General features: G+C 40.1%; 1 protein-coding gene across 6 annotated transcripts in view; it reads right to left on the bottom strand.

Annotated features, from left to right (window-relative positions):
- The window catches only part of ZMIZ1 (zinc finger MIZ-type containing 1), a 348,947-nt gene that overhangs the window by 222,209 nt on the left and 101,532 nt on the right, over positions 1–25,206 (bottom strand). For all 6 annotated transcript variants that reach the window (XM_056531358.1, XM_056531360.1, XM_056531359.1 and 3 more), the window contains exon 3: positions 14,855–14,964. The gene's annotated coding sequence lies outside the window, so the exon portion shown is untranslated. The remainder of the gene's footprint in view (positions 1–14,854; positions 14,965–25,206) is intronic.

Here is a 25,206-nt window from a genome sequence, read left to right as displayed (position 1 = left end):
CACACACTTTATGTGACCATAAGCATGATACCTGATCATCAAGACTATATGAGCTTAAAGGGCATCCCGTTACAAATTCAAGTGCATTAATATAATGTTCTGCCCCCTTTTGTGGCCATAACAGCCTCCACTTCTTTAAAGGCTATACTATGGAAATTATGCCTTTAGCTAGTTCATCCGCAGTTGTTGAATGAGGTTGAGGTCAGGACTGTGTAGTTCACTCAAGTACTTCTACTCTAACACTTGTATCACACTTTTATGGACCTCACTTTATAGACCGGGGCACAGTCATGCTGAAATATAAAAGGGCTTTTACAAAAGCGATGACTAACTTGGAAGCATACAGTTGTTTATCATTGTGTGTTCTGTATCATTAACATTACATTTCCCTGGAAATAGGGGGACCAACAACGCTCATACCATTAGTCCTTTGACTAAAGTCGGCCAAACTCAACATGGTAAGACCCCTATCTTAAAGAATTTCTGTAGTTAAACATAACTTATCCCTTATCCAAAGAATAGAGGATAAAGTTCTAGATGGCGGTCACTGAATGGGACCCCGGCAGTCTGCTGGAAGGGGGCGTGCCGACCCCTGCACAGAGCGGCGCCCAACACGCACCCAACATGGATTGGTGTGTCGGTCACAGTTTCCTGCAGGGGTCGGAAAGGCCGCTTCCGGCAGACTGCCGGGGCCCTATTAAGGAGAACGCAGGGGTTCCAGTGGTCGGATCCCCATGATTCATAACTTCTCCCCTATCCTTTGGATAGTGGATAAGTTATGTTTCACTACACTAGTCCTTAAAGTGTATGCCAGCCTACAATTTTCCATCAACAAAGGTCGGTGAAAAGTAGAGTCATGAATGTTGATTTTCACCACCTGACCCTATTGTCCTGGGAGATATAAGCTCCCACTAGTGTTGTCTGGCTGCAAGTTATCCTTACACTCCATAGAGACAACACAAACATTTAGCTATGCCAAATTTTCATGTAAATGGGGAGGTCAGGAAAGATAACTGTTGGACGAAGGAACGTTTTGCCAAAGGTTATTAAAAATGTATTGCCACCTTAATCCAAACCTTGAAAAAGAGTCCCATATCCCTGGGGCAGTAATCCCCTGTTACATTTTACAGTAGGCATGATGCATTCTGGCACATAGTGATCTCAAAGTATTAACCAAACTCTGATTCATACATCACACTGCCAGATAGTAAACTTTATCCATCACCCCAGAAAATGCACTCTCACTGCTACAGAGACTGGTGGGAAGGTGCTTTTCAACACTCTAGCTAACGCTTGGCATTACGAATTGCCTAACAAACCCAAAATCCCTATACCAAAACTCCTAATGTCTCCTAATATCACATCCAGTGGCATTTTGGCAAGTAATACAAAATAAGATTATTATGCACCATACACCTAAGCACTTGACCACCATGCTCTATGAGGTTTCATGAGCTTCTGTTATACCTAGATGCTTTCCCTGCACAATAATGGCATTTACTATGGGATTTCCTAAGGGAACTCTGCTCTTAAATTAGTCTCAGAAACTCTGATGCTATTTAGCTGCACAGTGCACACTACGAAATTTTAGCGCCAGAGCTTTTCACAAAAAAACTGTTTGCTTATATATTCCAATATACTGGCAATGTCTGCATGGTCCTAGCATTGACTGCAATTGGAATCTCCACTAGAATATTTCTAGGAAAAGTTTCCCTAGTGTGAACCCAGTCTTAAAGCCATTAAACACTCCAGGTCTGCTTTATTCTTTTACATTAGGGAGGGATGCACAACATGGCTGGCATGGCAATGAAGTTTAAGATGGACTTATTGATTTGTTAAACTTTAAGGAGATCTTGCAGTAATGGAGAAGAAAGAGCTTCATGCCCAAATCCTGTGTAAGATAAGTGACTAACCAAATAACTTTTCACCTCAGACCAGAAAGAATCTAAGGCTGGGAGAGATATTCTTGATAAAAACTTGATCCACAGTGCTCTGGATCTCAGATTAGGCCTATGGGTTCACCTTCCAAAAATACAATGCCTAAGCACACAGCCAAATCTAGGTGTACAAACCTTGTGGCATCATACCCAAGAAGACTGGAGGCTTTAATCACTGCCAAAAGGTGCTCTAACTAAGTACTGAATTAAAAGTCTGAAAACCTTAATTATCTTTATTTTCTTTACAATAAAATCAGCAAAGATAGATTCCTAAGATTCTATTTTCACTTTGTCATTAGTGTAGAGTCCAGAATAATGGGGGGGGGGGGACTTGAATTTTTATTTTATTTTAGTACAATACCTCAACAAAACAGTATGTAAAGAAGTCTAAGGGTCTGAAGACTTTCCAAATGCATTGTATATTAGTTGGCAAATGAACAATCCGTTCTTATAGCTGGTTTGCTGGACTCAAGAAAAATGAAACAAGTTTAATTCAACTAAAGCTGAATGGTCATGTCTAGATGACTGGGTCAGAGCAGATCATCTCCAAAACAGCAGGTCTTTTAGGAGTGTTCATTATATATAGTGGTTAGTAACTACCAAAAATGGTTCAAATAAGGACAACTAGTATACTATTAACCCCTTAACGACCACGGACGTAAATGTACGTCCTGGTTTGGCGGAACTTCCCGCACCAGGACGTACAATTACGTCCTGTGTATGACGCATCGGAAGGGTGCTCGCGTCATACACGGCAGGTTCCGGCAGCTAGCAGTAGCCGGGGACCCGCCGGTAATGGCCAACATCCGCAATCGCGTGGATGTCCGCCATTAACCCCTCCGATGCCGTGATCAATACAGATCACGGCATCGGAGGCATTGCGGCACTTTGATTGGATGATCGGATTGCCCGCTGCGCTGCCGCGGGGATCCGATCATCCAGCATGACAGCCGGAGGTCCCCTTACCTAGCTCCGGCTGTCTCCCGGGGTCTTCTGCTTTGGTCTGAGAACGAGCGGACCAGAGCAGAAGATCACCGATAATACTGAGCAGTGCTGTGTCCTATACATAGCACTGCACAGTATTAGCAATCAAACGATTGCTATAGATAGTCCCCTATGGGGACATGAAAAGTGTAAAAAAAAAAAAAAAAAAGTTGAAAAATGTAAAAATAAAAAAGTTAAAAAAGTGAAAAATCCCCTCCCCCAATAAAAATGAAAATGGTCAGTTTTTCCCATTTTACACCCAAAAAGCGTAATTAAAAAAAAAATAAACATATTTGGTATCGCCACGTGCGTAAATGTCCCAACTATCAAAATATAATGTTAATGATCCCATACAGTGAATGGCGTAAACGTAAAAAAAAAAAAAAATTCCACAAATGCTGCTTTTTTGTCACATTTTATACAAAAAAATTTATAAAAAAATTTCTAAAAGTTTTATATATGCAAATGTGGTATCTAAAAAAAAGTACAGATGACGGCGCAAAAAATCATCTTTTTATCATTTTTACTGTAAAGTGTACAGTGTGAAAACAAAACCCTCCAAAATGTGCAAAATTTTGGTTTTCATTTAAATTTCCTCCCTAAAAAAATTTTTTTTTTGGGTTCGCCGTACATTTTATGGTAAAATGAGAGGTTTCATTACAAAGTACAATTGGTCACGCAAAAAACAAGCCCTTATATGGGTCTGTACATGGAAATATAAAGGAGTTATGGATTTTAGAAGGCGAGGAGGAAAAAACAAAAACGCAAAAATAAAATTAGCCTGGTCCTTGAGGTGAAAATGGGCTTGGTCATTAAGGGGTTAAAAGGCTCATTAGTGCAAGACAGTAGTGAAAGCTAGTCTGTCGTGTCCTATCCCACAGAGAAGCTACTATAGCACAACTTGAATGCAGGCAATAGTTAAAGGGGTGCTCCAGGCAACTGACCTTATCCCTCATCCACAGAATAGGGGATGTGTGTCTTATCACTGGGGATCTGACCACTGGGACCCCCAGTGTGATCTCCTATAAAAGGGCCAGGCTACTTACCAGTCCTTTGTGTGCTACAGCCCCCACCTTCCCGGTTGAGCACAAGTGACAGTGATTGGCTGTAGGGGCCATCACTTGTGCTCATCCATGCCTCAACAGGTCAGAGCTGTTTGGGGAAGAGGGACCTTTAATATTATGACTGATCAGTATACTGTACATTCATTTTCCATCATTCATTTGCTAAGCACTTCTCATTCTGCTTTGTAAATAACTGTAGTATCATCTGCTGATAGTGATGTGGCCTGAGCTAAAGGAGAAAATGTATTGCTATGAACCATTTTCCAGACTAGTCTTAATGAGAGGAAGAGCACTTCAATATGGGCCTGCCCTAAAGAGTATAGACGTTATTATAAAATGTTTACACTATAATATATTGTAATTCCAGGCTTCTTTGAAATATACATATATTTAGTGTGTTTATGGGTTCTAATCATCAATTAGCAGAAATTGCTCGAACGTTGGGAGGCTCCTCTTGCTAGGACATTATTACAGAAGTCAGAATGCAAATGAGCCACAATCACTCACACAAAGCTCACAGCTCTGCCTGAAATGAAACGTTTTCTGACAAACCCTTCACCAGATAACCAGAATCTTCTAACATATGTTTTGCATTTAAACAGGGTTTTCTAGGGGCCAGAGGGATTGTTATTCTTCCAGTTTTCCATAATCTGCTGTAATTTTTTTTTTTTTTATATCTGGTGTCACTCGCAGGCTCAAGGAACCTGTGACAAAGCCCCCTCCCCCCAAAAATAAAAAATATAGTGTTTATTTATATGCCTGATATTTATTACCATCAATGAATCTCATTTATTTCAATCAGATTGAAGTGTTCCTTACCTACTAAGTCTTACAAAACCTTCAATACAACATTGGTGTATATGAGCTACAATATTAAAGGGGTATTCCGGGCAAAAACATTTTATCCCCTATCCAAAGGATAGGGGATAAGATGTCTGATCTCGGGGGGGGCCTGCTGCTGAGTCCCTCAAACCCCCCCAAAAGCCCCCGCCCCCCCCCCCCCCCCCCCCCCCGCGATCTCCCTGCAGCACCCGCATTCTATGCAGTGTGCTGCATCTCCAGTTTCCGGGACTGGGGACGTGACATCACGCCACGCCCCCTCCATTCATGTCCATTACTTGTCAAGTATTTTTTGTACTTCAAGTGTCTTTTGGTATCCTATGGGTTAAGTCTCCCAACCCCCTTTCTATGTGCCAGTGGTTTTTCGATTGATTTCATTGCTGTGCATTGATCCTGGCTGCATTTGCATGCTGAACAAGTGCTACATATACAGACAAAGCTGCATGTGAACCAAATACCAATAAAAATAAAACCGTAAGGATAACACAATAATAATTGTCTGCAGGAGAGGCCATTACAAGAGAATGTGCAACACTTCATGAATACCAATTGCTTAGGTGCTCAAGAAGATGGGGGGGGGGGGGGGGGGGGAAGCATTTATTGAATGCCTCTAACCTGCACAAACCAGTGGTGTGTTCAGCACCCAACCAAGCAGATCATATTCCCCTGATGTCTTTTCCATATACAATATAACTAATTTTCTCTGTTTATTACACTGGTTTATAAAATGAAGAGCTTAAAAGCTATAAAAAGACCAAAAACCACTTGCAAACATGCAGCCTTTTATCAGATTGGAGAACATATTCATTTTAGTCAGAGTAGAAAAGGTATTGACACTGCAATAGCAACTAGTAACGTGTTGCACCATTAATAAATGTATGGAGCGTTACAGGGTTATCATTTAGAACAAATGATAGAGGTTCAGTGGGTGCTTTGCCATTACTTCTTTACTGTGCTGTAGTATCTCTATAAAGCTGCAGAGTCTAGTCGCAAGATTCTTATGCATTAGCAAATGATGCTGTTAGGGACATTGATACAAGCAAAGGATAGACAATTAACAATTGGACAAATTAAAAATTCTTGTGTATTCTTTTGCCCCAACAGCCAACTATTATAAACTATTATAGACTTACATTGAGGAGGTGTGGTGTGACATCACGAGGGGTGTGACCGTGACGTCACGACCGCAGCCGCCCGCACCCAGCGTTCTAAACAAATGCTGGGTGCTGCACAGAGATCTCGGGGGTCCCAGCAGCGGGACCCCCGTGATCAGACATCTTATCCCCTATCCTTAAGATAGGGGATAAGAGGTCTAGGGGCGGAGTATCCCTTTAAAGCCACATTACCTAAGGTTCTATGATTAACTAAATTCCATTCAACAGAACCACAGGAGGTCTGGTCACTGTGGCCTAAAACAAGCCTGAAATGGGATCAAAGTTAAAGGGGTATTCCAGGCAAAAACTTTTTTTTATATATCAACTGGCTCCGGAAAGTTAAACAGATTTGTAAATTACTTCTATTAAAAAATGTAATCCTTACAATAGTTATTAGCTTCTGAAGTTGAGTTGTTGTTTTCTGTCTAACTACCCTCTGATGACTCACGTCCCGGGAGCTGTGCAGTTCCTATGGGGATATTCTCCCATCATGCACAGCTCCCGGGACGTGACATCATCACTGAGCTGTTAGACAGAAAACTTCAGAAGCTAATAACTATTGGAAGGATTAAGATTTTTTAATAGAAGTAATTTACAAATCTGTTTAACTTTCCGGAGCCAGTTGATATATAAAAAAAAAGTTTTTGCCTGGAATACCCCTTTAATGTTAAATCCATGAATTTGGTCTTCACACAACTAAACATGTGTACGCATTAAAAAAAAAATTTGAAAAAGTATATGTGCAGGGTGTTGGCAATTTTTTTTGTTTTTGGGAACATTTGATTTTTTGGGGAATTTGTTCTTTTAGAATGATAAATAATTTGTTTATAACTTGATATTTATAAGCTACATAACATTTAGTCTTAGATTCTGATCATCATACAGTAGTAGGAAGGATTTTACATTTGTTATGGGGCAATCGGCATCAGTCTCATGGGGTGTTTTGCTTTCCTCTTGATCAACACAGTAAGGTTTTAAGTTGAACTTGATGGACACTTATCTTTATCTCAACCTTACAAACTATATGAAAGATATCCGAGAGCCTTTGCAAGTTCTCCAGCCTTACCTGAAGACAAGTAAATTCTGGAATACAATTAAAATACTAAAAATGCAATTTTTAAAGAAGAGCAATATACATTTCTGTCTCTAGGGGTGCTGCAGGGAAAAGGGTTTCAGTTTAGTTTGGTTGATCTTGTTGAAATTACAGTAGTTGATTGTTTTGGTCCTTTCAGATCGGCCTTAATTGATATTTATCTGATTCTATATATTTTTTTTTTTCTTGCTCTCAGTAAAATGGTGACACCAACATCCAGCACTGGAATTATGTTAAATTTGTAAAACTATTCCACTCACTGCATTTATTTAAAATTTTTCCAGAGAAAAAACAATGTTTTGTTTTTTTTCATAGTTCTCAACGAGCTTTAACCCCTTAAAGGAGTACTCTAGTCCAGAGTAATCCTGCTCCAATGAAAATGAACCATCACTCACCTCCCTGGGTTCCCGCGGAGCGTCACTACAGCTGATCGGTCCTCCAGTGCATCTCCTTCATATTTCCGGGTGTAACGAAGCGTCACATGGCGCTCAGCCTATCGCCGGCAGAGGCTGAACATCGCGGCGGCCGGCGATAGGCTGAGCACCATGTGACGCTTCGTTACACCCGGAAGTATGAAGAGGATGGACCGGAGGCCGGAACAGCTGTAGTGGCGCTCCGCGGGAACCCAGGGAGGTGAGTGAGGGTTCATTTTCATTTATTTTGCAGCCCGGGCAGAACGGAGCAGGAATACTCTGCACTAGAGTACTCCTTTAAGGACAAAGGGATTTTTTTCATTTTTGCACTTTCGTTTTTCCCTCCTTGCCTTCTATTAGCCATAATGCTTTCATTGTCCTATCTTCTTGTAATCATTCATTTTACTACCAAATTTACAGTGAAACAAAAAAAATTATTTGTTGGACAAAATAAAAAAATTTAAAAAAAAAGCAATTTTTTAAATTTTGTGGGCTTTTGATTCTATGCAGTGCACTTTCTGGTAAAAATGACATTATCTTTATTCTGTAGGCCCATACAATTTAGAAAAAAATACCCTATTTATATAAGTTTTGTTTTATTTTACTACTTTAAAAAATGTTTTACTTATTATTATGCATAAAATTGTCCTCTTCTGACCCCTATAACTTTTTTATTTATTTGTACACCCTCTGTATTAAGGGGTAATTTTTTTGCGCCATAATCTGTTGCTTTTATTGGTACCATTGTGGTATTGATCTGACTTTTCGATCACTCTTTACTTATTTTTTTTTTCTGGGATGTGATCAAAAAAATGCAATTCTGGGGTGTGTATTTTTATTTTTGTTTACATTTACGCCATTTAACATAAGAGCTAAATAATGTTATATTCTAATAGTTCAAACAATTATGCACACAGTGATACCCAACATGTATATTTTTATTTTGTTTACAAGTTTTTTTTTATATGGAAAATGGAAAACGGTGGGTGATTTGAATTTTTAATATGGAAGGTGTCTACTTTCTTTTAACACTTTACCGGTCCCTTAGGGGAATTTTCGGAAACATTAGATTATTCATACAGATCAATGTAGTTTCATAGAACTACAATGATCTGTGTTCTCTGAGCTCTTGTAAGAGCCTGGTCCAGCCATACTCTCTCAAATGAAGAGCCAGAACCTGGACAGGAGGAGAGTAAGCCCTCTGGCTAACTCCACAGTGGATCAGCCCACTTCATACACCCTTTGCGACACCATGATGGACCATGTCAGTCATGTGTCACCAAGAGGTTAAAGGAGATCTGTAGGCATAGACACTTATCCCCTATCCTGCAGATAGGGGGGATAAGTGATCGTGGGGGGGGTTCAAATGCTGGGACACCCCCCCCCCCCCCGTGATTTCCTGTACTGGGGCCCATGCCGACACGCCCCCTCCATGTATATCTATGGGAGAGGCAGAGATGCATTTATGCATCCTCACCTCTCCCATAGAGCTGTATGGAGGGGGTGTGTCGCCGACGACATGCGCATAGCCGCAGCAATGTCAGGTTCCCGTACGGGAGCTGGTGAAGGGTCCCAGCGGTTGGACCCCCACAATAAGACACTCATCCCCTATCCGCAGAATAGGTATTCAAGGCTGCAGTACTCCTTTAAGCACAAATCAACTAACCACTAAAGTTATGCAATGCTTTCCATTGACATAACCTATACTAATCTTTGTATGTTAGAATGGGGTTTACTTACCAAAAACAAACAAATCATAAAGATCATCCTGCAATAAACAACAAAATGCTCATAGGATTAACAACTGGAAAATGTCCTGCTGATCATTATAACTGATTGGTATTATGATATCAATTACCATAAAAACTGTAGAAAATGACATACAAAATACACACATTAATGGCAAATCATGCCTATATCTACCAGGCCTTACAATATATAATGTTTATCATAACATGTATGCCATATTTAATAATGTATCGGGTAGTCAGATCTTGGGGCAATCTGATTGTCACATCTGATGGATTGTGTGACATGTAATATCAGTAACAGTAATTTGATTATGTGTTCACATGGCTTGCTAAAGTGGCACTTTTATATCTTTAGCTGGGACCTATACATAGTTTTGGACAACAGGTGCTTGCAGATTATCACAATATAGAATATACACTGCTCAAAAAAATAAAGGGAACACTAAGATAACACATCCTAGATCTGAATGAATGAACTAATCGTATGAAATACTTTCGTCTTTACATAGTTGAATGTGCTGACAGCAAAATCACACAAAAATCGAATGACCCAGTAGCCAGGCAGCCCCACTGCTGCCCGAACAAGTCCTAGGCTGCACCACCCCACAGACAAAGATCACCACACCAGTGTGAACACCTACCATGTGCTCCCTACCAGAGGGCTGGGAGAATGTCAGGAGGGAACCCTAAGGCTGGGTTCACACCACATTTCTCAAATACGGTTATCGTATACGGTTTTCCGCTAAAAAACGTATGGCAAAAACCGTATGCAACCGTATACAACCGTATGACTCCAAATTAAAACGTATACGTTTTTTCCCCGTACGGTTCTATCCGTTTATCAGTTTTTGCCAACGGTTTTGCTATTTTGTTGGAATTAGTTTTCCAGCAATTTAATAAAGTTACTATTGTGCTATTGAAATTCCAATCTGCGCATATGTCAACTCCAAAAACGAATTAGAAAAACCGTGTGCAATCGTATTCTGAAATTCTGTGTACGGTTCTCATAGACAACAATGTTAAAAGAACCGCATACGATTCGCATACGGTTTTCCAACCGGAGGCAAAAACGTGGTCGACCGCGTTTTTGCCTACGGTTGGAAAATCGGCAAAACCGTATCCGAAGCAAAACGGATGCAACCGTACACAACATTTGGAATACGGTTTACAATGCATTCTCTATGCATACGGTTTCGGATACGGTCGTATACTTTTTTTGCGGAAAACTGTATACGGTTACCGTATTTGAAAAAAGTGGTGTGAACCCAGCCTAATGCAGTCTCCTGTTAATTAAAAACACCTGGGCCAAACGGGTGGAGTAGAGTGCTGGCCATGGAAGAAGGCAGAGACTACAAATGTACAACACAAATAGAGAAACATAGCCGCACATCTACTATCTGTATTTTGATCTCCTTGCTTCTCAGCATAATGGTGGATGTGCGGCTATGTTTCTCTATTTGTGTGGAAAATCAAATTTATCAACCCATGGAGGTCTGGATATGGAGTCACACTCAAAAGCAAGGTGGAAAACCACACTACAGGCTAATCCAACTTTGATGTAATGTACTTAAAACAAGTCAAAATGAGGCTCAGTAGTGTGTGTGGCCTCCACGTGCCCGTAGACAAGTCTATTATTTTTGCGAACGCCGGAATCAGAATTTTTTTCGTGGCATAAACATCTGCCACAGAAATTCCACAGTGTGAACAGTGCAGCAGAATCCCATTGAAATCAAGTGTCCGTTCAGAATATTCTGGCGGGATTCCGCATGGACATTCTTCTGTGTGAATATACCCTTAGTATGTCCGCTTCAAAGATACCAATGCAGCTTAAGTCAGCCAAAAAGGAAGGTGTGAGTCATATATGTCCTAAGGAATATGTCCTGCATTGTGGGGATAAGACATTTCACCAAAAATATCACAACAGGATATAAACCTGTTATAGGAGATGGATTCCAATATATCGGCGCACAGGCGCACACAGTTATTGCATTTATAATTGCTATTGGTAATCTCTGTATGTCTTGCTTTCTTACAAAGCATATGCCTTGAGTTCTGAACACAAACACGCGCACACAGAGAGCAGCAGAAAAACAGAATGTTCCCGTTAGGGGAATGTTCTTATGACAGAATTATTTTCCTGAGGAAAGAACACGCTGTCACAACCCTTGCCAGTCGCAGACAGCCAGTGACTGAAGCTGCACCCCTGGGCTCCTGCACCACGATTTTTTTTTTTTTTTTTTTGGGTGGATAAACAAATAGGGCAGGAGCAAGACAGGCACTTTAACATATTTGCTGCCAAACCAAGAGGATGAGTTAATCATATATTCTGGAAATAAAGAGAGATTATCAAACCGCTAGTTATTTCTATTCAGAATCCTGATTTGATCTACAAACATCATATCAGTGGTGCCCATATATACAGTATATATTGTAGCAGGAGGGTGAAAAGAATAGCTAACCAATAATTATATACACTTAGGCATGCTTTATATACTCGTAGCAGGCTTAAAAATGAAGCTGGAAGGAGGACTATACAAACAGTGACAGTGTTAATCTCCTGACTAGGATAATAAGATGCCAAGAAGCTAAAGTTCTCAAATTATTTGGCCCATAAGGATGAATAGATATATCTTGTCCAATAGGTCCAATGGCATGTGTCAACATCAGAGTTTAAGAAAAGACCTTTAGATCAGAATAGTGCAGACATGACAAGGACTGCTATCTATACCCATTCTCTCAGAGATGAAAAGAGGTATTCTCATGATCAAAAGTTATCCCGTATCCAGAGGGACTCTGGAAATGTTCAGAAGCCCAATAGGGAATGAACAGAGCACTGGATGAGTATGTACTCTGCAGTAGAGCCCTGTTCGGGACTGTTTTTTTTTTTTTAACCACGATGCCGCCCACTCCCGCTGGATTTCTTATTATTCCCGCCCATTCTCACTTCGTATGTGTTCCACTCCCACCCGCTCCCACATCATGTGTGTGTCCAATCTCGCCTACTCTGGCAAACATTTTGTCACAACTTTTAAAGATAGTACCTCCCTTGCCAATTCATCAGTCCCTTTGGCATTTCAGAGGTCTGCGGGACTGCACAGGATTTTTTGGGACCTGCTGTATTCTCCGTGACTGCCTGCTCCTGCCAGCAAGGTTTTTTTTGTTTGTTTTTTATGAGGATCCACTGGATCCCGATCCCATTGCAGGGCTCTACTCTGCAGCTCCATAAATTTAAAGCAGTGTTTCTCAAAGGTGCCTCCAGTTTTTGCAAAGCTACAACTCTCAGTGTGCAGGGACAGACTTTGGCTGTCCGGGCATACCGGAAGTTGTAGTTTTGCAAAAGCTGGAGGCCCCCTGGTTGGGAAACACTGATTTAAAAGGATCAGTGGGGGTCCCAGTCGTTGAATCCCCATCGAGTCACTACCTATTCCCTATCCTGAGGATAAAGCATAACTACTTATGAAGAGAAACCCCCTTAAAGTAATTCTGTTATTAGGAAAATCATTTTTTTTTCTTAAAAAACCCACAGTTTTATGTAGCGTTCAAGTGTCAAAGAGGTGTGTCAGAGGGTCTGCAGTGCCATTGGGCTACAACACTTCTCTGTTTTACTTACCCACCCTCTCCTTGTCTGAACAGGCTCCTTTCTCAGCGAGCCAAATAGATATTAGTAGAAGACCAACTATCAGAAAAACGCCAGCTTGGCTAAATACTCATCATACTGAAAACATTTACTGCAGTCACACCGTCCCCAAGTGACATTACTTCATTTACATTCTTAAGAGAGGAATGTTACGCAACATCTAAAGTTAGGTTCTGAGGTCCACAGCATGATGATATTCTCTTCCAATGTCAAACATCTCAATAAGTATTCTTCATAAATCAGCAATGTACACCACTAACATTGCTTAACCCCTATAACACCACTGGTGCTACAAGGTAAACAACACCTGTTTTCATATTAACAAGTTACAAACTTGTTCAGCACATACTCTCGGTAGGCCAAAAAGTATAGAAGTTTATAGCCATATATTTTTTCAGTTTCCTAAATAATTTCTGTTTGGTGGGACATATTCGGCAAATGACAATAGGCAAGTTGATTATTATTCCTTAACATTTAATGGGATTGTCTCTTAAGAGTCATCCTCTTCGCATCCCATCCAATCAGCGGGATTTGCAGGGGGTGCCATAGTCAATAAGGCATTGAAGTGTACCTATCATTTCATAAAACATCTGACATGTCTTGATCGTGGAAGTCCGTGTGCCAAGACCGCAATCACTAAATGAAGGACCCCTTAATTTCTGCTCTTCACACCTTGGGAAGGTGAAGCCAGTAGTATACGGATTTACACTCAAAGTCTATGAGACTTATGGCAAATTCACTTTGGTTTCCTGGGCTGGGCAGAGCTGATATGAAAGGGTACAGTGTGAAAGCTCAGTGCTTCGGAGCCTTCATTTTAGCAATCGATGGGGGTCTAAGCACCTGGACACCAATCGATCAAAACTTCTGACAGTACACTTCAAGGAAAATGTATAGTATGGTAGTCATTCCAATGACTGGTCATCATAATAAACAAGAACTGCTTCAGTTTGCCAGAATGGAAGCCGCTTCATGCCTTATAGAAGGGAGGTCCTGAATTAAGAACATATTAATGGGAGTTATATACCATTCAAATAAGGTTTTGATGTTTTTCCCATAACAGTGACCGTCTTGTCAATTGCCTGTGCCTGGTATTGCAGCAAGTTATAATCTCATAAACCCACTTAACCCCAGAGGAGAAAAAAACAAACAAACAGTGTTAAAAAAAGAAAAAGCCAAAATTAACATTTGCCTTTGTACAGCCTTTTTACTTGTGAGCAAAAATGAGTATCCTAATATAATAGAGCAGACAGAGGAAACAATCACGTGGCCATTAAAATTAATAAAAGAAAGCAACACAGATTCTACACTATAAAGTCAGGCCTCCACTCCCTAACAGAAAGACAGGCAACATTACAAAACACTTCCTCCTCAACAGCTCCTGGCAACAGGGAATTCAGATTCTTTCTAGGAAAAGAAGCAGTTTGCAAGATTACAACCTTTCAGAGCTAATAACAGGGCACACATACAGGTATGGTAAGGTGGCACAGAATGAAATACATACAAAGCAAGGCAAAATTACATAGTTGCCAATGTATTCCAAAACAAAAAGGGGCAGAAATCCTTTCCGTACAGTCATCCAAGAAAATATAATTGTACAGAGCTGACAGATCAAGGGATGTGCTGAACATGGATACAAAAAGGTAAATACTGCAGTCTGCAGGGTAGGCTCAACCATACAAAAACTACTCAGGTATAGCAAACCAAGGATAGTTGAGTTACCGAAGTTAAATGATTCTCATTACTCTGAAGGACTGAAGCAATTATAAGCTTCCTTGAAAAAGTGATCTTGAAAACCTCATAGGAAGTACTGTATCCTCAGTATGTTTTATAAATAACCTTCACTGGCTTATATAAGCCCCAAAATGACATCCTCTGGCCATAGCAGTCTATATTGTTCTGGGCGGCTGACCCATATTATCCATACAATGCAGCTTATGTCATATCCAAGACTACACTGAGACATATATATATACACACTTACCAGTTTTGGGCATCAAGGTGACTGTATTCATTAAAAACTGTATTTTTCCGGCCCCTACATTGATGGCTTCTGGAGTCTTGCAAACTAACAGCAGAAACAAAATGTATGTCCTAAAAGAGAATACCAATAGTTTTAATTAGTCATAGTAAAGAAACACTAAAGATTATTATTTTTTACATGTGGGGATTTTCCCACAAAACCATCTAGAAGTATGCATAACATTTGAACTAAATATTTTGACACATATATATTGTTTTATCTTTTTGCGTATGTATGCTCCATATTCTCCCAAAGTTTTTCAGCCAAATTCCCATGTGTATTTTCTTCTTTATTGTTCCCATATTGCTTCTATAAAGCCAAATGAAATGCAAAATACCATCTGTATAGTAGTTTCCCTACATGCTTGGGTCCATAAACATATGAAAACTTACTTATGTTTTTCTGCGTTCTATGGTAATTTATTTTTGCACAAAGTTCACTGCTGACTAAGAATCTGACTATATAAACATATTGGCCTTCATTTACTAAGAGTGGAGTGTAGGTTTCTTTGTGGGTTTTAATTCCCTACAATTTATTTTCCACGGCATTTATTAAGGTTTCCCTACATTTTGCACTTTTCCCTACACTTTGCTTTTTTTTTTACACCTGTTCTGATCTGTCGGGTTTTCCTCAGCTCAAATCCACCACATTTTATGTGTAAACCTTTAGCAAATATGTTGGGTTTTTGTGAAAATGTTGGGAACACGTCCCTTTTCGGAGACCACGCCCCCCTTTCCGCGGCGGCAACGCCCCTTTTTCAGTTTCTCTTAGCAAATGGAGAGTTAGTCGGGTTTTTTTTTCCATTCTGGCGCAAATTCTGGCGCAGACAGAATTTCTGGCACAATGCGACAGAATCTGGCGCACAACCCGACAAAACATGTCAGGTTTTCAAAAGTAAATGAGGGCCATTATGTGTCAGAAACATTATCGTTGGACTAAAATTATTGTTTCAGAAGTATGCAAATTAAGGCTCTTGCATTGGTTCTCTTCCATCAGATTTCCATTGTTATTTGTAGGTTACAACAGAGTAGCAGGTCACACTGTTAAATTAAGTAAAAACTTATAGGTAAAAAAAAAACAACAACAAAAAAACCTTAGTTTAAGTCTAAGGAGTCTAAGGCAATTAAAATTGGCAACTCCATATAAACAAGAGTAAAACAAGATTGCATTCTCAGTCCTCAACAGAGAAAATATGGTGATGCATGGAACTCACCAATGGCTGAAGTGTATGACCAAACTAAAACATATTTCCTTAGCCACCTTGGCCCGGAATAATACTGAACTACTAAAAGCACAGAAGTAGTCATGTTGTTAAAAAGAACATGCTAGATCATGACAGCTATAATGCTTTAACATAGTGTCAGCAATGCGGCCCAATGTCAGCCATAGAGGCAAACAGAAAACTCTGGCATCTCCAAAAGATAAAGCTTGGCTTTTATAAGGTGTGGTTAAATCAAACTGGTACAGATGACACGAACACAACACTAGACTGATGTCAGTGCATTTCGGGCATGTATGACCCTTGGTCCTGGCTACCAAGACTAGCCACAAGTAAGTGCCAGATGTGCCTGAAATGCATTGGTGTTGTATTTGCCCTCTCCTAACAAGACAGGTTTTATTTTCTGGAGACACTTCTGCCTGCATTGCTAAGTTTTGTCCATACTGCCATGTGCTGTAGTAGTGAGCTGGATCTACAGCATGTGTGCAATGTCAAACATGGGCTTCCAATTGCTGATAAAAAGGATGTCCACCAAAAATATAAAGCCACATGTTTACCTGGTCACAGAGACCAGGGAAGAATTGATTTAACCTCTTAATGCTAGACAAAATGAAGAGAAGACTTATGTTATAATAAAGTTCTGTAATCAAAGTCTATTATTACCCAAAGGGTAGTTAAGGACACAACATAGTTGACCATATTTAGTGGAACAATGGAAACAAGAGCGTGCAGAATCCGGGCACCAGGAAAGTGAGAGATAGCAAAGAGAGGAAGTGGAGAAGAGGGAAAATAGCCAAGTGGAATTATACTTTGGACCAGTGGAATAATGAATAAAGCCATATGAGTCATTACTCAGAGGAGTTTAGAGGCAGGAAAGTGAAATGAGGCAAAGTGAAAGGACCACACCATGTGCTTCACACTCTCTGATGCCTACATTTACATATTACTTTTTATGACTAGAGTGATAGTGGGGAGGAAGAAGGCAAAAAATAACCCTATTGATTTTATAGCCATGATGCAACTCGATGAAATAAAAGTAATTTCTGGAAGAAACATCACTATGAGCTATGGCAGATAGCCACATGCAAAGAGGGAGTTTATACGAGGCATGTGTGTTATGATGACAACGTACACATTCAGCAGTTTTGAATGGCTTAAAGGAGATATGTGACGCAAAACTTTTACTTTCCCTTGTGCCCGGGCTGCAAAAACAAACCTTTGCTCACCTTTCTACGTTCCACCGTTGCGCAGTGATCAGCATTCTCGTTCCTCCACTGATGCTCGGCTTCCCACCTTTGCCAGTGATAGGCTGAGCACACAGTCATGTAAGGAGCCTAGGCAGCATGGACAAGAGGGGGCCCGAGCTCCTTACATGACAGTGCGCTCAGCCTATCACCAGCCGAGGCGGGACATCGCTACGGCCGGCGATACGTGCGACGTTCCGAGCCTAAGAAGCAGGGAGCCGAACAGCGCCTGAGGACCGGGACGCAGATATTGGCGCAAGGGGGGGGGGGGGGAACGTAGGAAGGTGAGTTAAAGTTTGTTTTCTCAGTTTTTGTAGCCCGGGCACAAGGAAAGGTATAAGTTATGCGCCGCATTTCTCCTTTAAAAGGAGTTGTCTTAATAAAAAAATATAAATAAAACAAACAGCTTTTTTCCATAAAAAGTCCTACTCATGACAATGGTCTCAAATGGACTGAACCACAATACCAGCCACAGTCCAAGAACAACAGGTGGTTCTGTGAAAAAAAGCAGTTGATTTCTATTTTCCCCTTACCAGTCAAGAGACATTTCCTTTCATATTGACTGAACTAATAGTCACCAGGGATGTGGAATTCCTATCGCCCGGGACATGCAGTTTTGGGCGCCGGGCAGGGGAATTTTTTGATTCGGGCAAGCAGGGCCGGACCTGACAAGCGCTGCGGCGCTCAGCGGTCTGTATGGAGCGGGCTCTGGACTCCTGCCCGCTCCGTACTCTGCAGCCCCCGGCTGTGGAAACTTGCGTCCTCTGAAGGCAGTGCAGGGGGAGGGGAGATGAGAAGCTGTGCATGTCCTCACTCCCTCTGCTCTGCCTTCTTTCTGCAATGCAGACCAGTGGGGGAGATTAGGGGGGGTGGCTTCTTGCTCCTCGTGCAGACCTGTGTCCTCTGCCTTCGCTCCCCCCAGCTCTAGCTTCAGAAACGTTTGGAGAGCTGAGGGGAGGAGCGGTCACACGTCTGCACGGGGCGCAAGTTTCAAACCGGCGCTAATAGGCAGCATGCGGCGCTCAGAAGTATGTATGGAGCGGGCTCCGGACTCCTGCACACTCCATACTCTGCAGTCTAATCTAATGATTCCTCCTAAAAAGTATAATTAAGTGTGAAAAAAAAAAAAAGTTTTAATACAAGTTTAAAAGACACACATTAACCCCTTTCATGTTAAAAGTTCAAATCACCCTCTTTTCCTATATAAAAATAATAAAAATAAACATTTGGTATCGCTGCGTATATAATTGTACGACCTATTAAAATATAACATTATGTATCCCGTACGGTAAATGTAAAAAAAACAAAAAAAAAAAAAAAAAAAACACAGAATTGCTATTTTTATAATGTCCCCAGAAAAAAAATTAGTAAAACATGACGTAAATTATACAAATCTAGTATTGCTGTAATCAGGCCACCTAAAGTATGAAACTAACATGATATCTGACCTCAAGGTAAATGGCGTAGAAAAGAAAACCACAAAATCTGCAAAATTATCTTTTACTATTTCAATTTCACTTCACCCAATATATAGAATTATTATTTTTTTGGTCCAGAGAATGTGTTATGGAACAATTAAAAGGTATCATTATAGTAGGTAGTTGTGGCTATTATAGGGCAAGGAGGAAAAAACGAGAGTGTAAAAGCAAAAATTGGCCCGGACAAGTGGATCGTCATGAGGGACAAGTAGATTTTGCTCCATTTTAGTCCCGTGGAAAAGTAGTTTTTTTAATAAAATTTCCACACCCCTGGTCACTGTGGGGCATTCCCAGGTAGCTTCTGCCTGCCCTGTCAGCCATGATTAATAGATCTCTCCCTATACCCAAACAAAGAGAGCTAGCAATCATAGCTGGTGGAGAGGAAAAGCTACTGGAGACTGCCCGATTTGTGGTTCAAGCAGCATGAAAGCTATGACAGGTTCCCTCTTAACCCCTTAAGGATGCAGCTCATTTTCACCTTACGGATGCAGGCCTTTTTTTTACAAATCTGACCACTGTCACTTTAAGAATTAATAACTCTGGGGTGCTTTTACTTTTCATTCCGATTCAGAAATTGTTTTTTTGTGACATTCCACTTTATGTTAGTGGTCAAATTTCATCGATACTTGCATCATTTCTTGGTGAAAAATTGCAAAATTTTATGAAAAATTCAAAATTTTGCTTTTTTTTTTTTTTTACTTTGAAACTCTCTGCTTAAAGGGAAAATGGATATTCCAAATAAATTATATATTGATTCACATACACAATATGTCTACTTTATTTGGCATCATAAAGTTGACATGTTTTTACTTTTGGAACATACAAGAGCTTCAAAGTATAGCATCAATTTTCCAATTTTTCAAAAAAATTTCATTTTTAAGTGGATTTGAGGGGCCTTCATATTAGAAATACCCCACAAATGACCCCATTATAAAAACTGCACCCCGCAAAGTATTCAAAATGACATTCAGTAAGTGTGTTAACCCTTTAGGTGTTTCACAGGAATAGCAGCAAAGTGAAGGAGAAAATTCTAAATCTTCATTTTTTACACTCGCATGTTCTTGTAGACCCAGTTTTTGAATTTTTACAAGGGTTAAAAGGAGAAAAATCTTCCTAAAATCTGTAAACCAATTTCTCTCGAGTAAGGAAATACCTCATATGTGTATGTGAAGTGTTCTGTGGGTGCACTAGAGCAGTGTTTCCCAACCCAGTCCTCAAGGCACCCCAACATTCCGGGTTTTTTCAGTTACTCCATTGGAATAGAACAGGGAAAAATTTAAATCCTGGACTGTTGGTGTGCCTTGAGGACTGGGTTGGGAAACGTTGCACAAGAGGGCTCAGAAGGGAAGGAGCGACAATGGGATTTTGGAGAGTGAGTTTTCCTGAAATGGTTTTAGGGGGCATGTCACATTCAGTAAGCCCCTATGGTGCCAGAACAGCAAGAAAAACCCCACATGACATTCTATTCTGGAAACTACACCCCTCATGGAACGTAACAAGGGGTCCAGTGAGCCTTAACACCCCACAGGTGTTTGACGACTTTTCGTTAAAATTGGACGTGTAAATTAACATTTTTTCCACTAAAATGCTGTTTTTTCCCCAAAAAAATTTACAATTTGAGTATGGAAATATCCCATGTGTGGACATCAAGTGCACTGCGGGCGCACTACAATGCTCAGAAGAGAAGGAGTCACATTTGGCTTTTGGAAAGCAAATTTTGCTGAAATGGTTTTGGGGGTATGTCACATTTAGGAAGCCCCTATGGTGCCAGAACAGCAAAAAAAAAAAAAAAAAAACACATGGCATACTATTTTGGAAACTACATCCTTCAAGGAACGTAGCAAGTGGTACAGGGAGCCTTAACACCTCACAGGTGTTTGACGACTTTTAATTAAATTTGGATATGTAAATGAATTTTTTTTTTCACTAAAATGCTGTTTTTCCCCCCAAATTTTACATTTCAACAAGGGGTAATAGTAGAAAATGCCCCCCCAAAAATTTGTAACCCCATTTCTTCTGAGTAATACCCCATGTGTGGACGTCAAGTGCTCTGCTCAAAAGAGAAGGAGCGCCATTGAGATTATGGAGAGAGAATTTGGTTGGAATAGAAGTTGGGGGGACCTTGTGCATTTACGAAAAATTACATTTTTCATTTTCACAGACCACTGTTCCAAAAATCTGTCAGACACCTGTGGGGGGGGGGGGTAAATGCTCACTGCACCCCTTATTACATTCTGTCAGGGATGTAGTTTCCAAAATCGGGTCACATGTGGAGGGGTCCATTGTTCTGGCACTATGGGAGCTTTGTAAACACATGTGGCCTTCAATTCCGGACACATTTTCTCTTCAAAATCCTAATGGCGCTCCTTCTCTTCTGAGCATTGTAGTTCGCTCGCAGAGCACTTTACATTCACATATGGTGTATTTCCATTTGTAACCCCAAGAAATGGGGTTACAAATTTTGTGGGCTTTTTTCCTATTTTCCCTTGTGAAAATGAAAAATTTAGGGTAACACCAGCATTTTAGTAAAAAGAATTCTTCATTTTCCCATCCAAATTTAACGAAAATTCGTCAAACACCTGTGGGGTGTTAAGGCTCCTTATACCCCTTGTTACATTCCGTGAGGGGTGTAGTTTCCAAAATGGGGTCACATGTGGGTATTTATTTTTTTGCGTTTATGTCAGAACCGCTGTAAAATCAGCCACCATTGTGCAAATCACCAATTTAGGCCTCAAATGTACATAGTGCGCTCTCTCACTCCTGAGCCTTGTTGTGTGCCCGCAGAGCATTTTACGCCCACATATGGGGTATTTCTGTACTCAGGAGAAATTGCTTTAGACAAATTTTGGGTGTCTTTTTTTCCCTTTTACCTCTTGTGAAAATAAAAAGTATGGGGCAACACCAGCATGTTAGTGTAATTTTTTTTTTTTTTTTACATTAACCGGCTGATGTAGACCCCAACTTTTCCTTTTCATAAGGGGTAAAGGGAGAAAAAGCCCCCCCAAAATTTGTAGTGCAATTTCTCCCGAAATACCGTGGAAATACCCCATGTGTGACCCTAAACTGTTTCCTTGAAATACGACAGGGCTCAGAAGTCAGAGAGCGCCATGAGCATTTGAGGACTACAATAGGGATTGCATAGGGGTGGACATAGGGATATTCTACGCCAGTGATTCCCAAACAGGGTGCCTCAAGCTGTTGCTAAATTCCCAGCATGCCTGGACAGTCAGTGGCTGTCCAGAAATGCTGGGAGTTGTTGTTTTGCAACAGCTTGAGGCTCCGTTTTGGAAACACTGCCATACAATGTTTTTTTTATTTTTATTGGGGGGGGGGCAGTGTAAGGGGGTGTATATGTAGTGTTTTACCTTTTATTATGTGTTAGTGTAGTGTATTGTAGTGATTTTAGGGTACATTTGCACTGGCGCAGGTTTAGAGCGAGTTTCCCGCTAGGAGTTTGCGCTGCGGCAGAAAACTTGCCGCAGCTCAAACTTGAAGCAGGAAAGTTACTGTAAACCTGCCTTCTGAATGTACCCTGTACATTCACATGGGGGGGGGGGGGGGGGCAAACCTCCAGCTGTTGCAAAACTACTACTCTCAGGACCCCCCTGGGCATATGCACTGGATGCCTGCTGATAGATATGAGCAGTCATCCCGGTCCGGTCACCGTCCGGCTAGTGGCAGGGGACTGGAGTTCCCACGGGCGTATCCATACACCCTCTGTCCTTAAGGACTCAGGATGCAGGGCATATGCATACGCCCTGCGCCCTGAAAAGGTTAAAGACAACGTAGCCTCAAAATGTTCCTGTCTCAACCAAGTCTAGCTCTTAATGCACAAAGAATCTGGTCACATCCTGGCCTGTTTACAAGTCATGCTCCACCCCATGCCATAGCAATTTTAGTCAGCCATGTCCTCATATTGGGGAGATCAAAGCATTTAGAAGATTTTTTTTGTTGCTTAAAATTGTCGCAAAAAGGTCGCAAATGCGACTACTCTCTTTTATCTGCGACTTTTTGATTGTTTAGTGTCCTAAGTAAAAATAAAAATCTTGCTTACCAAAGCAAAAAGTGATTTTTGACTTGTAGTGGTCAGAGATTTATAAAGTGCGAAAGTCACAAAAAAACTTACTAAATTTACTCCAGGTCAGACATGGAGCAGAAAAAGCCACTACTAAAGCAAAAAAAAGAAAAAAAATTGCTTATGTGAGAGAAATTTATCAACAGGCTGAAACCAGTTGATAAATACGTCGCACATAAGAAAAAAAAAATTAAGAAAAAAATAACTAACAAAAGGAATACATAAGCAAACATTGATAAATGTCCCCCGTAGTGTGTTGTGGGAATATTATTTTTCCTCAACACAAGACCAACTGTGAGTTATGGAAAAAACATTATGCAAAAGACAATTGACCTCAATGATCTTGTGTAGACAAAATGTTATACAATTTATCCTTCTAGTAGTATACATGAAATAGTATAAAGCTTTATTTGAAAATAGTTTTAAAATATGACTTTTAGTTACAAATGCAAACATTTTATTGAACAAAATGCGGTTACACTATCTTTACATCACTGTCTGTGTCAATTTCTATTCACTCTCGCTCTATGGGTTAAGTTTAAAGACAAATAAATGTGCTTCAATTGCAGTAAAGTAAATATCATAAAGTAGAGTAGTTGACACGTGTTTGTCAAGTCAGCGCACTCCTTGTGTCCCTACCTAGGCAAGGCCTTGGCTATAACAGGAAGGTCATGTTAATACCAGTGCTAAGCAGCTCTTGGCTGCATAAGGGTGCCAAGAAACACACGGCTGTCCCCTTTTGGTCCCGTGGTGCAATAGTCAGCTGCTTTCCACAGCTGTCAGAACTCAGAGATCACAGTGGGAAAGAAAACCTTCAATATATTAATCTCATTTTACATTTAAATCTCATTTTTCAATTAAAAGGTTTATTTTTCCAGAATCAATAGGCACCAAAAAAAATTTAAGTATTTATTATAGGATATCTGGTTACATTTGCTATTACAGCATAACTCTAAATTCTTATAATTAGAAATTTGCAGGAAATAACATTTACTTTTGTATCCTTTAAATAATTTTAGCTGTTGAAATATTACTATGCTTATTTTTTGCAGAACATGGAACAACCGTATAACACAAAAAGCTGACTGATACACAAATATCTGGATAGAGCACTCCACTTGTGATATTGAAATAGAAGTGTTAATCCTCATGATATATAGTAACACAAAAAAAAGCAAGATAGGAGATTGCTTAGATTGTGTTTCTCAACCAGAGAGAAAGAACGCTGGAGGCCGATCTGAGACGTGATTGATCCTCATGTTAATGACATTATTTGTCACCTGAAGAACTCTATGTATGCTAAAACATGTACTTGAAGGGGAGAGCATAGAATGTGGAAGCATGATGACTTTGGAAGTGCACCTACAATATTATAAAAGAAGCCGAAGCTTTGCTGCATGTATTTATTGTGAAAATATTTGGCAAAAACTTCTTCGTATGCATGTATACAATGTATCCAATAGAGTTTGTGACTATGTTCTCAGCATGTGCAGAAATTCATGAACAAAAACATATTTTGTCAATTGCCTTGGAATTGACAGTGCTAGGAAGGAAAAAACAGCTGTGGCCTTCACTTTTGCTTATGTCTAATTGGTGTCATGCATCAGTGGCAGCACAAGAGTTAAAGGAAGAGGTGGGTGACAGAAGAGTGATCCTGACACTGAAAAGAATTAGGCTCAAAGCTGTGATCCGAAAGCAGTGAAATTAAAAGGAACGACCCATAATCTATCACTCCTGACATCTGTTAACTCCAGCGGGGTGGGCACCAATCAATATTGGCTGACAGCCAATGCAGTGGAACAGGAATTGGGTAACAACACGAAAGAGAATAAAATTCATATCCAATTCAAGAAGCACCTCTTCCTGACAAGCCAAGGAAACAAAACATAAAATGCTGCAGTAACAATAATGAATTACATAGATATTCTGTTGGCTGGACAGCTAGATCAACCCATGCTTATGGTCTTAGATTCAGTAGACATAAGCCTTCTTTAGGTTTTAGTCAGAGGTTGTAGTATTTATGATGGCAAGCACATGCATTCTGCAGCATTATTGTTGAAACCTTTCAACGAAAACATGAAGAACCCCCAAATAGCTGAATGTCATGGCTATAATGAACAGAAGGCTGGATATAAATAAATAAATTATATTATATATATATATATATATATATATATATATATATATATATATATATATATATATACACACATAAATATATATATATATATATATATATATATATATACACACACACACACACACACACACACATACACTAGGGCTGCACGATATAT

This window comes from Hyla sarda, chromosome 7, assembly GCF_029499605.1.
Source record: "Hyla sarda isolate aHylSar1 chromosome 7, aHylSar1.hap1, whole genome shotgun sequence".
Taxonomy (NCBI): domain Eukaryota; kingdom Metazoa; phylum Chordata; class Amphibia; order Anura; family Hylidae; genus Hyla; species Hyla sarda.
The sequence above is the reverse complement of the archived record's forward strand: the minus strand, read 5'-3'. Positions and strand labels throughout refer to the sequence as shown.